This window comes from Staurois parvus, unplaced genomic scaffold (assembly GCF_062004578.1).
Source record: "Staurois parvus isolate SC_StPar_1 unplaced genomic scaffold, SC_StPar_1.0 ptg000714l, whole genome shotgun sequence".
Taxonomy (NCBI): Eukaryota; Metazoa; Chordata; class Amphibia; order Anura; family Ranidae; genus Staurois; species Staurois parvus.
In genome coordinates, this window is record NW_028318510.1 from 1064584 (window position 1) to 1081310 (window position 16727).

Genomic DNA, 16727 nt, shown 5'->3' on the forward strand with positions numbered 1-16727 from the left:
AAAATTGTAGGAGTAACATTTCAAAACCCACATATACGTATCTTAACCAAAATGTAATACTAAGTATGTTTATTATTAAACGCTAACCTAATCCGAAAGACTAAAGCTATGCCTACCCTCTACACTTAACATGTATTTCCACTTTTGCAGTCAAATTTGAGAAATCTCCACTATATGTTTGTTATGTGTTCCCATTCACACAGTATACCTAAACAAAAGTTTTTTTTTTTTTTTTAACCACTTCTTACTTTTTAAAAGTCTCTAGTGGGAAAGTGTCATTATTGACTGCAAGAATCACTGTAATCTGTTCCAATAGAAAGACTGGGACCTTGCTAAATCCATTTCTCCATAATATGCAATGTGGGAGACTAGTCTCAAAATGTTTAACTTTGTTAGGACAGACAGTATTCAAATCTTCAAATTTAGTTTTAGACTACTGAGATTATAACAGCCAGCTCCGTACAAGTTAATTTTGGCAAACCCATCCCCTATATACAAAGAGAACTAAGTAGAATATTTCCTTGCTGGGGTTTGCAGAAAAGAATATCTAAAAAAAGACAAGCTGCAATTTATTTATTTTTTTATTTCAAGTTATGCTATGTGAATGGGGACATGTAACACATTAAAAGTAGGTGGTATCCCAATTGGGCTGCAAATGTGGAAATACACTTTAATTGCAAAATAAATTCTAATCAAGGGCCCAACCCCTACAACCAGCCTCAAATCTAAACATAATCATTAAAATATCATTCCTGTTTCTAGCCCCAGACTTCAGGATTTCATCTAAACACAATCCTTTTCCAAGTATACTGTATTACTGCAATACCAATGATAGGATCAGGCTGATAGTAATGCCAAAGATACTACTGTGACCTACTAATACTGTAGTGCCGCTCTAAGAAGGAAAGTGAATATAGTTCCTCTGGTGCTAAGGAATTGGGTGCTGGCTGAAAATGTCACCATCCAGTAGTGTGTGACATGTTTAGAAAAATCACTGCTCAACCCAATCCAATCTATGCGGTTAACATATGTGAAATGGCCTGAGCCTTGCACCACTCCACAATCCAGGACCTCTAACATGTTTTGCAAAACATGTCATAGACTAAGCCCTGGTGGATGGAACAAAACAAATCAGAGGGGGGGACGCATGCGCAACCAGGGATGATGAAGGTCACAAATCACTAGAGCTCTGTTCATCCCCAGCCTTAGCGACTCTGGGTGAGTCACATCAGCCCCGCACCAGGCTCGGCACATAAGGGGAGGAATAATGGGGAAGATCGGGCGCTGGAAGCCCCCTTCCCCACCGCCACGTGACCCGCAGCCTTCTGCGGGGTTCCTCAGTAGGCCTCAAACCCCGGCTTCGAGTACAGCCACTAGCCCAAGGACAAGCTCCAGACCCCCAGCGGCGCCTGGTACTGCAGCTCCTTCCAAAACTGAGCAGCCAGCATCCCCAACCTTTTTAAATCTCCAAATGGAGGGTCCCGAGTCCCTGATATTGGTAGGAGAGGCATTGGAGCACCCTTCTTTGAGTCATCCTTCCTTTGCTCCTTCCACTCCGCATTTGTCACCTTCTCTCACGGTATCTGCGTTGGATGAAAAATTACAAGTATTTCTATGCAACATTACCGCCTCTATATCCGCTGAAGTGGGCAAATTGGCTTTGGATCTTAGAGGGGAAATAGCCCAGATTGGTGAACGTGCGGATCGATTGGAGAATAAATTTGATGAATTGGTGCAATACGTCCATGTCTTAGAAGACGATAACACGTATCTGAAGCACACCATGTCAAAAATCCAGCTCCAACAATAAGATTTGGAAAACAGGGAACACCGGCAGAACATCCGTATTCGCGGTATGTCTGAATCTATTGCCGACTCTCAACTCCACCGACATCTCTTGTCCCTCTTCACCGCAACCGCTGCCATGGTATCAGAAGCAGATTGGCGCCTGGATAGGGCCCACCGATCACTAGGTCCTAGACCTGCGGTCAGCACCAGACTACGCAATGTCATCGTCCGCTTTCATTTTTTTGAAAGCAAAGAAGCTTTGTTATCCTCAGTACGCAACAAGCCTTCCTTGTAATTTAAAGGGGACAGGCTACAGCTCTTTTGTGATCTCTCTCTCTCTGGTTACCCTTGCCAAACAGCGGGCGCTGAAGCCAATCACCACACACCTTCAACATCACCGCGTCCCCTATCGCTGGGGTTTTCCCTTCAAGCTGGTCATCTCCAGAGATATTTCCCAAGTTATTCTACGTGATCTTTTTGAGGCAGAATCCTCTCTGAAGCAATTGGGACTACCTCCTTTATCGGAAGACGCCTCCTCATTGCCACCTACTCCATCTTGCCCTTCCATTAGCCCCAACAAGATTTGGTCACCAGTTTGTGGGGGCCGGAAGCGTCTTTCACGTACTCCACTACATCCTCATCCTCCTTCTTTCAGCAATGAGCCTACCTGATGTTCTTCTAGGGTGTTCTCCTGTGGATACTTCCTTCTCTACTCCACACATGATTATAGGGGGTGACTTTAATTTAATTCTCTCACCACACAAAGACAGGAAGGTTCTCTCTGAGTCCACTCCTTTGAAGCGGCAATGCTCCTCCTTGAAATCCTTTCGCAAATTGATCAGAGAGCATCGTCTCTTTGATGCCTGGTGGATTAGGCACCCACTCCACAAACAATTCACTTTCTACTCCACTCCTCACGTAGATATTGCCACCTAGATCACTTTTTTATCTCAGCTCCTCTGCTCCCTCTCCTGGTTTCCTCTGACATCAGTCCTATCACATGGTCTGACCATGCCTCTTTGACCTTAAATATTTTATTCCCTAATGTTATGCCAAAGGCATGCCATTGGCGCCTCAATAAGACCTTTTTAACCACGGAACATCTCCATGCTGAGCTCTCGCAGGGACTTGACATGTACTTCCACAACAATGTAGGCTCCGTACCATCTACCTCGATCGTGTGGGAAGCCCATAAGGTGGTATTTTGGGGTCTTTGTATCTCCATGGGTTCTCATTTGAAGAAATCCTCAGAGATTGCCAAGATTTCCCTAGTTTGCCAGTTAACCCTGGCTGAACATAGACTTCTCGCAAAACCGTCTATTTCTGGGCTGCATAAAGTGACCTCTCTTCGTGACCAAATCAAGGCTCTTGATGCCTGCAAGTCCACACAATCTCTTCTCTAACAAACCTCACCGTATGCTCGTCAATCGACTCAAAGCACAATCTCCCTCTACGATGCCAGACCATCTTATCCAGCCGAATGGTGACCCTACCTATGATCCCCATGTAATGCTCTCCCTTTTTGGCTCATATTATGAGTCCCTTTACAACTGTTTGACCCCGGATCTCCATCCTTCCCTCACAGAGACTTCCTTTGATAGGTTTTTTAACCCTCTACTGTTACCGAAGCTATCGCCTTCTGACATCTCGGCCCTTAATGCTGACATTTCATCTGAAGAACTATTTGATACAGTTAAACACCTCCCCTCACGCAAAACCCCGGGACCAGATGGACTGCCCTACTCTTATTACAAAACCTTCGTTGGTATCCTGGCCCCCCATTTTCTCTCTCTTTATGAAGATTTTTTCAAGGGTATTACTCCCCAGGCTGAATTCTCCCCTGCATATATTTCTGTAATTCCCAAACCTGACAAGGACCATTCTGTCTTAGACAATTATCCTCCTATTGCTCTACTAAACTCTGATTACAAGATCTTTACTAAGATCCTAGCCAACAGGCTGTCCAGGCTCATCTCCAAGCTCAAACACAGAGACCAAGTAGGCTTTGTTCCTGCCAGACATGCAGCGGATAATACCAGGATATCCGTTGACCTGGTTGACTTGGTTAACCAGTCTTCTACCCCCACCATTTTATTGAGCTTAGATGCCCAAAAAGCTTTTGACCGCCTTATAGCTGGCCTTATATGTTTATGTTCTTACAGAAGTTTGGCTTCCGTGGCCCATTGGTGGCAGCTTTGAAAGCTCTCTATTCTTACCCTTCCTCACAGGTCAGATTGGCCTCTTTTCTCTCACCCCCTTTCCAGGTGTCGAATGGTACACGACAGGGATGCCCACTCTCTCTTCTTTATTGTTTATCCTCTGTCTGGAACTGTTAGCTATTGCAATCCGGTCTCACCCCGACATACAAGGAATACTTTCTCATGGCCGTGAGTACAAACTATCCCTATTTGCAGATGATATCCTCCTTACACTCTCGAATCCCCAAATCTCTCTTCCAGTACTGCATAAAATTTTACATCAGTTCAAGACCCTCTCAGGTTGCAAAGTTAATACGGCCAAAACTGAAGCACTCCCACTTCACATCCCACCAGCTGTCCTCTCGTCCCTCCAAGAATCCTTCCCCTATCGATGGTGCACTCATTCTCTAAAATATTTGGGTACTAGCCTCATTTCCTCCTACAGTTCTATATATGATGCCAATTTCCCCCCCTTATTTATAGCTATCTTCCGCTCCCTGAAATTCTGGGATACCCTACCCATATCCTTCCTGGGACGCATCAACGTAATAAAAATGACTGTGCTGTCCAAACTCCTGTATTTATTTGTGACTCTTCCTGTTCCTATGTCCAAACTTCATTCCATCCAGAAGTCTCTTCTACACTTCATTTGGCATAATAAGCGACATAGAATTGCACATAGTGTACTACTTTCTTTGCGTTCTTGGGGAGGCCTAGGGGCACCGGATATCGTGACCTATTACTATGCTACTCACCTCCACCTTTTTGCATCATGTTCCATCCACTACCCTCCTAACCTGTGGACTGAGATTGAGTCCTTACAATTGACTCCGACTCATCCTTGTTCTCTCCTTTGATCGACCTCGGCGGTGGACCTTGCCTCCATCTGTCATCTCTTCCTTGGCCCCATGCAATTCTCTATGAATATCTGGCAGAAATGTAAGACTAAATTTACATTGACCTCACATTGCTCCCCGCTGACCAATATCCTCTTTAACCCCAACCTTCCAGATAGTCTGGCCATGCCCCGAGTGCTCTCTTGGGTCACAGCCAATCTCTTCCAACTACGCCACTTGGTACATCCTGTGACTCGGAAGCTGCAATCATTCTCATACCTCCAGAAAAAAGATCTACCTTCCCAACATTTATATATCTACCTCCAGATACGCCACTTTTTCTCTACTATGTCCCCCACATTGAGTCTTAGGAAACCCACTCCCTTTGAGCGTCTATGCATGCAGGGTCCACATCAAAGGGGAATCATTTCTAATACATAAAAACTTCTTATGGATGCTTCCCCCCTCTCTAATGACACTCATTATTACATGCGCAAGTGGTTTCAGTTTTTACAATGTGACATTGATCTGACGCAGTGGAAGAAAATTTGGGAAAATGCATCTAAATCTTCTGTCTGTGTGGCTTATAAAGAAAATACATACAAAATTATGATGCTGTGGTACAAAACTCCCAATGTAATCCATGCCTTTGTGAAAAATCATTACTGCCAATAAGTATATTGCATAATGTCTATGCCACTAGTAACTATTCTGGCATCAAAAGAAGTTTAAGGGCCCATCATATGGGCTTTGTTTGCTTTGTTCAGGAGGGAATCCATGAGCAGATCCTCTGCAGACCTGGAGTTGAATGGAATGGATGTCAGCTTTTTTACATCCATTCCTGTTCAGTTTGTGTCCATGTTTATGTAGCAGACAGGGGCAGACCCATGATGGTTCTATGACATGGACTTGTGGTCATTTACATCAACCTACCTCAGATATGTCAAATTTAGGTTCAGAAAAATGGAATAGGACATAATGTTTTCCTTTTTTTCTTATGGACCTAGGTGGACTCAAAGGTGTAAAAAGACACAAAACGCGCGGTGGGTGAATACAGATACAAGTCCATTTATTTCAGCCTGCCAAACAAACCCACATGGAGCTTTCAATCAGGTCTTTCTGAAAAACTGAGAGATGGACCTAATCAGAAAGCTTGCGTGAAAGGGTCCTAAAGCCCAACATCATAATGTCAGCGACACTGTATGCAACACTGAGGACCACCCAGCCTTGGGGAAAAGGGATAGAGGATGCTGAGGCATCACTTGAACTGCCTGAAGACTTCAGAAAAGGTTATTAAAACAAAAGCAATAAAATCAAAATAACATAATTTTAATTGATAATGCTAAGTGGTTTTTATTCTAAAAAAGCTTTAAAAATGTTTGATTTTTTAAAATTCTATTTTTGTAAAAGTATAACACTCTGCTGCCTTTGGTACAATGATAATAACTACTAAATGGTTTTCCATAAGTTTCCTGTGTGTCTTGTTTTATCACAGCAAAATGTTATATCTTGCACCTAAAGCTAAATGATTCTGCAATGTTGTCAGTACTGAACAAACTATCCTGCTATAATCCTTCTAGTCAGTCATTTTACTCTGTTTACAGTAGAGGAACAAACCATTTCAAGGTTACTTGATATAGCTCCAAGCCATAGCACAATATAATACAAGACTACAATACAAATTGTAGCGGATAATTGGTCATTCATATAGTGGTATAAAATCTACAGGGACAAGTTCACAAAATCATTGTGATCTATTCAGTAACACAAATGGATAAAAAAACAATAATTTTACATAATGTATGGGTAGCATTATTGACTTGGCTCTGTTTTGAATGCAGAATGTTGCTGATTTTGGTTTACAGTTCAGGTATGCTCTGCAGCTCATTCAATTACGTTCAAAATGTTTTTTGGTTTCTATATAATGTGGTAATGTATGTAAAACTGCTTTATTTGAAAATAGAAACAGCAAAATGGCAACTGCAATAACCCAAAACACATAGCCTGACTCCAGACCTACAACCCCCCCTTGCGGATTCCTGGGTGCTGGCTTAAAATGCCCGTCTCTGCTTAGGGTCCAAAGGTACTAATACATGTAAGCTGAACACCAATGTCAAAGTCTCCAAACACCCTTATTCAACAACCAGCTGCATGACAGCATACAGATCGTCCCTACCCAGGGACCACCCCTCTTTGACTCGTTTGACATCATCACATCATGACTATGACATCGTTATAGGCTTAATCAAAGGGGTGGCCAGGAAATAGGAGTGACTTATATACTGTACTCAATGTCACTGAGCAGCAGCAGCAGCAACATTCTGACATTTTTTTAAACTCACATGTGTGTTGCATTTATGTTGCCTCCTAATGTCTCACATTCAAGTCATGTCATACCTGGGATGGGATATAGTCCTGCAGAAATGTCCGCATATTCTAAGGTACAGATCCATTTGTATTTTTTATATATACAGTATTCAAATTATATTGTACCCAGTTGCATATACACTGCTCAAAATAATTAAAGGAACTCTTGCCGTCTTCCCGCGCCGTTCCGGTGTAGCATGAAAATCTGTCTCCTATGAGGATCTGTCCCCCTCGACGTATGTGCCAGTTTCAGGTATTAGCAGCCGATCGGCGATCTCCGGCACATGCGCAGATACGTCGAGGGGGACAGATCCTCATAGGAGACAGATTTTCATGCTACACCGGTCTTCAGGGCGGACTGTGAGAGGAGCCTAGCGGGAGCCTAGCTCCGCGGGCCGGATTAAAAGGTCCGCCGGGCCGTATACGGCCCGCGGGCCGTAGTTTGCCCATTGCTGGTCTAGCCTGTAGAGGTCTGTCCATCCCTCCATGGATATGCCTCCCCAGACCATCACTGACCCACCACCAAAATGGTCATGCTGAATGATGTTACAAGCAGCATAATGTCCTCTATGGCTTCTCCAGACCCTTTCACGTCTGTCATATGTGCTCAGGGTGAACTTGTTCTCATCTGTGAAAAACATTGGGCACCAGTGGTGGACCTACCAATTCTGGTGTTCAATAGCAAATGCTAATCGAGCTCTATGGTGCTGGGCAGTGAGCACAAGACCCACTAGTGGCCTTCTGGCCACCCTCATGAAGTTTGGTTGATTGTTTGGTCAGAGACATTCACACCAGTGGCCTGCTGGAGGTAATTTTATAGGGCTCTGGCAGTGCTCCTCCTGTTCCTCCTTGCACAAAGGAGCATATACAGGTCCTGTTGATGGGATAAGGACCTTCTCCGGCCTTGCCCAGCTCTCCTAGAGTAACTGCCTGTCTCCTGGAATCTCTTTCATGCTCTTGAGACTGTGCTGGGAGACACAGCACAAAAAACGCCTATGAAACCTCTGTAGGGTTCAGGTATTGCCTAATGCTACCAGTATTGACACTGACCCTAGCCAAATGCAAAACTAGTGAAAAACAGTCAGAAAAGATGAGTAGGGAAAAAAATGTCAGTGGCCTCCACCTGTAAAAACATTCCCTGTTTTGGGGGTTGTTTCATTGCTGCCCATCCAGTGCACATGTTATTAATTTTATTAACGCCAAATCAGCTGAAACTGATTAACAACCCCCTCTGCTACTTAACTGACCAGATCAATATCCCAGAAGTTTAGTTGTCTTGATGCTATACTCAGAATAAAAAGTGTTCTTTTAATTGTTTTGCGCAGTGTATAATCCGTGGGATAGACAGATTACATTATCATAATGCATGTGCCACTAAAAATTGGTGTCTTTACTGTGTAATAACAAGGTGTAAATGGTCATGAGTGCAAGATGGATACCTATACATTCATTGGAACAACTTCTAGACAAAGATGAGCTATTAGCATAAATCACAAATAAATAGCCACAAGTCCTCTGAATGTAGGATTAGCATGGGGAGGTGATTCATGTATATATAGCCCTTCATAAGTCCATTTTGTGGGTAACCCAGACAGTGAGCAGATACACAGTTCATAAAGCAAATAGAAGCTTCAGTTAATATAGAAAAGCTTTAGCAAGCTTTAGTAGCAATGTTATCTGTCCAAAATATTTGCTTATACGTATGGAGTGAAAAGTTCACTGCACATGCAGCCAAGCAGAGGCAATAGATATGTGGATTAAATTATTTTCTTGCTATAGTCAAACTTACGGTTCCATTATGGATATACTATATTAGTGAACAAGTTCATCCACATAGTACGATGCAAGGGATGCTGATACATGAAGCAAGGAAATCATTGAAGTAGAGGGAAAGAGGAACTTGGTTGGCAGGAGTTATACAGAGATATCATGCAGGTCCCATATGGACCGTCCCCAAACTCCAACATATTTTAGATCTCTCATTGATATATCCTTTTTGTCTTCCCAGCACACCCGTCAGTGCGATATCACATGGATAGTGATGGTCCCCTGTATCGTATGCCTCCGGTAGCAAATATGGCTCACTCCGGGAATCACAGAATGTCAGAGCAGCGCTCACGGCACTTCACTACCATGTCTAATCAAGCATGGGGACACCGCTGGCCACTGTTTCCGGACGTGATGGCATCATTATGTTGACGTGTTTTGTCCAGTAACCATTGTGGACTTCTTCAGAACCTAAATTTTTGGTTAAGCTTATAATAAAGCTTACTTGTAGGTAAAATTAATATCGCCTAAAACGTGCACCAGTTAGGAGATATTCTAGTGAGCAACAGCAGGTCACATCATCGGTGCATGCGCTCTGAAGGAATGGCTTACCAGTGCCGTTCCTTTAGAGCACTGTGCTGTGGTCATGACTTACGCACACAGGCATGGGAGTGACGTCATCGCGGCTCGCCACAGCCGGGGAACCCAGAAGGAAGACAGGGTTAAGATGGAAGCCTGTGCAGCAGTGACAGGGCTTTGTTTCAAGGCAAGTCTTTCATAATATGCTAGTATGCAATGCATACTAGCACATTATGCCTTTACCTTGCAGGGGGAAATCTTTTTTTTGTTGTTTTTTTTTTACTTTAAATAAGCCCATTGGTATTTTCTGGAAAACAAGATACTCCGGAAAACCTTTGAGGACCAGCAATGTTTATTTTATATTAAAAGCATAAAACAGATCACTTGAACATTGCCACGGACTTGACTGTTAAATTCAGCAATCTTGTAGGTTCAGTAAAAATGATGGAAGAACAGATTTGACTGGCAGATACAAACTGGGCGGTAGCTCACTATGGCTGTCCTTGATCTGGCTGAACTGTCCTGCTGCTGAACAATTTTTTTAAGAACTCATTAAATATTAGAAGTTTTCAGATGATACAATATTGTAAAATACTGCAGCAGGTGAATTTTAAAGCCTTAATTTTTTTAAACACAGTACAAGGGACAGTACTTATATTTAATGCTAAGTCTCTCTTGTGCTGCTGCTGGCTGTCATAGTTTAGGCTTGTCCTCTTCCCCCTCCCCCCATAACCCACAGCAGCAGGGGCGGACTGACAACTCATGGGGCCCCCGGGGAAATACGGGATCATGGGGCCCCTGTGTCCTTGCCCAAATGCAAAAAAGCCTATGAAAAAGGTACCAGGGGCATCTCATGGGGCCCCCTACTGACCCCGGGCCCTCGGGCAGTGCCCGAGTTTCCAAATGGTCAGTCCGCCCTTGCACAGCAGTAATCTTCTGGTGATTTTGAATACAAGTGATGGACTTGTTAAAGGCATTCATCAAGAGTGCCCAGCTTTGCCTGTCCTTTACACCCCACTTCTTCATTCATTAAAGCTGTACTATGTCTCCCAAAATAAAAAGCAATATATGAATGTTCACTCATGAAAGCTATAGTTCACCTTTAATTAAAGGGGGAGAAGGCAGAAAGGCTGAACATAAAGCTTAGACTGGGGCTTTACTAAAAGAATTAGGATACTGTAGATAATACAGAACGGTACTGCTTTGTAAAATATAGCATTGTAAAACTGGCCACTAGCAGAACAGTTTTAATCAGAGATTTTATTTATTTATCGAGTTTATATAGCGCCAAAGGGTTTGCTCAGCGCTGTACAATAGAGGGGGGACAATACATGAAACAGAACAGTAACATCAAACAGTACACAAGGGGTAAGAGGGCCCTACTCTTTAGAGCTTACAATCTAGGAGGGAGGGGGTAGAGGCACAGGAGGAAACGGCTGTGGGGGATGGAGTGGTAGGAGGAGGGAAGGGCAGCGGCTGTTAGGTGAGGGTGGGGTAGGCTTCCCTGAAGAGGTGGGTTTTCAGGGAGTGCCTGAAGGTGAGGAGGGAAGGTGACAGTCTGATGGATTGGGGTAGCGAGTTCCAGAGGATGGGGGAGGACCTGGAGAAGTCTTGCAGTCGTGCGTGGGAGGAGGAGACCAGGGAGCAAGATAGAAGGAGGTCCTGTGAAGAGCGAAGGGTACGGGTAGGGTGGTACCTGGGAATCAGGTCGGTGAGGTAGTTAGGGGCAGTGTTGTGAATGGCCTTATAGGTCAGGGTGAGCAATTTAAATTTAATGCGTTGGGCAATGGGGAGCCAGTGGAGGGAGAGGCAGAGGGGGGTGGCAGAGGTGGAGCGGCTGGTGAGGTGGATGAGTCTGGCCGCTGAGTACAGGATGGTCTGAAGCGGGGAGAGCCTGCACTGGGGTAGGCCGGTGAGGAGGGAGTTGCAGTAGTCCAGGCGTGAGATAATCAGGGAGTGTACTAGTAGTTTAGTGGTGTCTGGGGTAAGGAAGGAGCGTATCTTGGAGATGTTCCGGAGGTGGAGCCTGCATGTGTTTGTGAGAGATTTGATATGAGGTTGAAAGGAAAGGTTTGAGTCCAGAATGACGCCAAGGACCTTGGCTTGCTGGGCGGGATTGATGGTGGTGTTGTTGGTAGTGATGGAAAGGATGGGGGGGGGGGCGCGGGCTGGGGGGAAGATGAGAAGCTCGGTTTTGGAGAGGTTGAGTTTGAGGAAATGGAGCGACATCCAGTCAGAGATGTCGTTTAGGAGGTGAGTGATGCGGGCGGAGAATGTGGGGGTGAGGTGAGGGGTGGATAGGTAGATTTGAGTATCATCAGCATAGAGGTGGTAATTGAAGCCGTGGGAGTGTATGAGTTTGCCAAGGGAGGAGGTGTAGATGGAGAAGAGAAGGGGTCCAAGGACAGAGCCCTGGGGGATCCCAACAGAGAGGGGGAGTGAGGAGGAGGTGGCACCGTTGTAGGAAACGCTGAAGGAGCGTTGGGATAGATAGGACGAGAACCAGGAGAGAGCGGTGTCTCTGATGCCAAGGGAGAGTAGTTTATTAAGGAGGAGGGGGTGGTCGACTGTGTCAAAGGCCGCGGAGAGGTCTAGGAGGAGGAGGACAGAGTAGTCGCCTTTGGCTTTGGCGGTTAGTAGATCGTTGGTGATTTTGAGGAGGGCAGTTTCGGTGGAGTGTAGGGGACGGAAGCCGGACTGTAGTGGGTCAAGGAGGTTGCTGTCAGTCAGGTGGGCGCTTAGGCGATCGAAGACCAAGCGCTCAAGGAGCTTGGAAGTGAGTGGCAGCAGGGAAATTGGTCTGAGGTTGTTGAGGTCAGTGGGGTCCAGGGAGGGCTTTTTGAGTATGGGGGTGATGTGCGCATGTTTTAGGGGGGAGGGGAAGACGCCAGTAGAGAGGGGGAGATTAAAGATGTGGGTAAGGGAGCGGATGAGGGAAGAGGGGGGTGACCGGAGGAGTTGAGAGGGGATAGGGTCCAGGGGGCAGGTAGTGAGGCGGGCTTCTGAGAAGACTCTGCTGACTTCCTCAGTGGTAGTAGGGCTGAAGGAGTGCAGTGATGGGGGGGTTACGGTAGGCAGGGCCTTGGGTGTGGTGGGGGGCAGTGCCGTTGCGAGGTCAGAGGAGGGGAGAGATGAGGGGGTGATGGAAGGGGGGAGACTAGATGGGGAGGTAGATTGCAAGTTGACTATGTCCTTGCGGATTGCGTCAATCTTGTTGTGGAGATGAGTGGCAATCTCGTGGGCGGTAAGTGAGGTACTGAGTGGAGGAGGGGGGGAGAGAGCAGGGAGTTGAAGGTGGAGAAGAGTCGGCGAGGGCAGGTGGAGAGGGTGTTAATCAGGTTAACAAAGTAGGCCTGCTTGGCGGCGTGGAGGGATGAGGTGTAGGTGAGGAAGGCAGATTTGTAGAGGGAGAATGCATGAGGGGACCTGGTTTTGCGCCATAGTCTCTCCAGCGCACGACTGCGACGTTTGAGGCATTTAGTGTGGTCGTTCTGCCATGGTTGGAGCGGTCTGGGTTTGATGTTGCGTGTGGTTAGGGGTGCCAGAGAGTCTAGGGTAGCTGATAGTGAGTCGTTGTACGTGTTAGTGGTTAGGTCAGGACATGACAGTGGAAGGATGCTGTCGTGTAAGCGGTCGACAGTCGAGTGGAGGGGGGCCGGGTGCAGGTTGCGGAGGTTGCGGCTGGTGATGGTTTGGCGCACTGGGGGGGGGGGGGAGTTAGGGGAAGGGGAGGTGGAGAACGTGAGGAGGTGGTGGTCGGAGAGAGGGAAGGGGGTGTTAGTGAAGTGGTTAAGGGTACAGAGGTGGGAGAAGACGAGGTCCAGGGTGTTCCCATTGATGTGGGTGGAGGATTGAGTGTATTGTGTGAGTGTGAAGGAGGAGGTTAGGTGGAGGAGTTGGGAGGTAGCTGGGGTGTTGTCATTGATGGGGATGTTGAAGTCCCCGAGGATGATGGTCGGTAGCTCAGAGGAGAGGAAGAAGGGAAGCCAGGCGGCGAAGTCATCCAGGAAGCGGGCTATGGATCTGGGGGGCCTGTAGATCACTGCGATCCTTAGGGGGGTGGGTGAGAAGAGCCAGATGCAGTGAGCCTCGAAGGAGGAGAAGGTTAGGGAGGGGGGGTTAGGGAGGACCTGGAAGGTGCTCAGCGGTGATAGGAGCAGGCCGACACCACCACCTTTGTGACCGCTCAGTCTTGGTGAATGGGACCAGACGAGACCTCCATGGGAGAGTGCCGCAGGGGAGGTAGTGTCAGTGGCCTGTACCCAGGTTTCGGTGATGGCTAGGAGGTTGAGGGAGCGGGAGATAAAGAGGTCATGGATGGCAGTTAGTTTGTTGCAAACCGAACGGGCGTTCAGAAGTGCAACCGAGAGAGGGGGATGGATGCGGGGAGGAGGTGCACAGGTATGAGGTTGAGGGGGTTGCGGTGGCTGGCAGGGGCAGGGGGGTCCCTGGAGGGGGGGAGAGGTGGTCAGGGGCCAGGGTTCGGGGAGATGTCCCCGGCGGATAGGAGAAGGGTGAGGAGGGTGGCATGGGAATGGGAGGTGTAGGAGCGTGTGGGTCTGGTAGTGGTGGCACGTGGGTCGACTGGGGAGTGGAGTACCAGGAGGAGGTGGTGAGTGCCGTAGTGGGGAGAGGGCAGAAGTGAAGGGGCAATGTAGAGCTGTTTTGGGGGGGTGGGCGGGTAGAGGGAGGCGATTTTTGGGATGGAGGAGAGGAAGACGAGGAGGAGAAGTGCAGGTGGCATGCTGGGGTGAGTGCAGTGCTGTTCGGGTCGGGGGAGGTGAAGGGATATGGGTCAGGGCGAGGTGATGTGGAGAGTCTGTATCACCGTGGAGGAGTCCACTAGAGTCCTTCTGTAGCTGCAATCTGTGAGTGCAGTATGCTGGCGTCCGAGGGGTCTTCAGTGGGTCCGGTGGATCGGCGAGTGGAGGGGTCGTAGGGTGCGATGTCTGGGGGTGTTGGTAGGCACAGCGTCTGGTGATGTTGGTGGCTCGGTGGCTGGAGATTCGCTGGGTGGTCCGGGAGATTCGCTGGGCGACGTCTTGATTCGCTGGGTGGTCCGGGTGTTGGGTGTCCAGAGGTGGTAGCTGGGTGCCCGGTAGCTGGGTGCTGGGTGTCCAGGGGTGGTAGCTGGGTGCCCGGTAGCTGGGTGCTGGGTGTCCAGGGGTGGTAGCTGGGTGCCCGGTAGCTGGGTGTCCAGGGGTGGTAGCTGGGTGCCCGGTAGCTGGGTGGTAGCTGGGTGCCCGGTAGCTGGGTGGTGGGTGTCCAGGGGCGGTAGCTGGGTGCAGGGTGTCCAGGGGTGGGCCCAGAACCGATGTATGGGTTGGGCAGCGGAGCAGCGATCAGTGGGCCTGAGCTGATTCCTGGTGGTCAGGGATGGACACAGGGCTAGTGGGGAGGGCCCTGCGAAGGCTGGCAGGTCTGTGGGGATCGGTGGTGGCAGCTTACCCGTTCTGGTGGTGCTGCCGTGCAGGTATCCTGGGGTGGTCCTGGGCTGCTGTCAGCTTGGTGGTCCTTGCTTGCTGTTCCTGGTGGTCCAGGGTAGTCAATGAGGACCCAGGGCTGATGGGGAGGGCCCTGGGCAGGCAGGCAGGTCGGTGGTACCCGGTGATCAGAGCGGAGACGGTCCGGGCGGATGTCCGGCGATGCGGTCCGGTCGCGGCAAAAATTGAGGCCCCGGCTTCAGGTGCGCGGGTAGGCCGCGATTCCCGGAGCTCCGGGAAAAGGTCCAGAAGCTTACCCTGGTGGTCGGACTGGGCCGGGAGTGTCTTAGGGGCCCCGCTGGGGTCCGCTGCGGGCCGGATGGCAGCGGATTGGGGCTAGGAGCGCAGGAGCTCCTAACACATGTCTGCTCCCACCGCCATCTTGAATCTACAAAAAAAAATTAGAGACAAGGGGTACAGGCAAAAAATTAGAGACAAGGGGTACAGGCCATTAGAGACAAGGGGTACAGGCAGATGTTTTTTGGCTACATGAATTAATATACTACAAACAATACAGTAGAGTAAAATTGTCCAGCAGCAAGACAATTTTAGGGAGCAAGTCTAGGCCCAAATATACTAGAGACAAAGAGCACAGGCTGGAGTTTTACTAAAATTAAGATAGAATAAAGATAGCATTTTATTTAGAATTAAGATAAATTAAAGCAGAACTCCAGGCAAAAACTTCTTTAGATGTCCTTGTTGCTGATATCCTATCCTATCTTCTGGTTCGCTTAGTAGTTGCTCTGAAATAGCCTATTCATTTTCAAATCAAACTGTTAATTCTCTTTGGTTTCCTGTTTGTAAGACCGATGGCTGCTATGCCTCCTATTCGCCACTGGTCTTGGCACATCCCTTCTGTAGTTCTTTCTTTTTCTTTTTACTGCAGAGAGGGAGGATATGATATGATGTAATCCCTGCTGTTACACCTCCTTCTTGGCTGAGCAGATGCGGTTATCTTTTGAATTACAGAGATGAGGTCATAAAAATTAAATTCAACTTTTCATCTAAATGGTAAGGATTTTCATAATTTTATCAAACTATTTAGTTTTACTCCCTTCCTGCCCAGGCCAATTTTTTGCTTTCAGCGCGCTCACAGTTTGAATGACAATTGCACAATCATGCAATTTAATACAAACTAATTTTTTTATCATTTTGTTCACACTAGAACTTTCTTTTGGTGATATTTAATCACCGCTGCATTTTTTATTTTTTGTTGAATGTCCACAAACTATGGTATATATTTGAAAATCAATCAGTCCTGATGTTCCGACAGTCTAACTCATTTCTTGAGGCCCAAAAATGTCAGGACAGTACAGATCTCCCCCAAATTACCCCTTTTTGGAAAGTAGGCAGCCTGTGGTATTTACTAGGAGGCATGGCAAGTTTTTTGAAGTTGTAATTTTTTTGTCATAATTTTTTGGAAAACAAATGAAAGAAACATTTTCACTAATTTTGTTTTCTTTCATACTGTCACCAGTGCAGTACAGCATCATCATATAACTGGCGTGGCAGTGAACAGAGGCACTAACTGCTGAGTACGACAAAACTTAAAAAAATCTTTACTTTTTTTTCCCTTTTTGTGTCCTCAATTTTTGTTTTATAAAACACTGAGACCAGAGTAATATAATGTTACCATAGTAACATTGTACTACTCTGGGGAGGTGATCAGTATTTTTTTTACACACTATGATTCAACTGTTAACTGAATA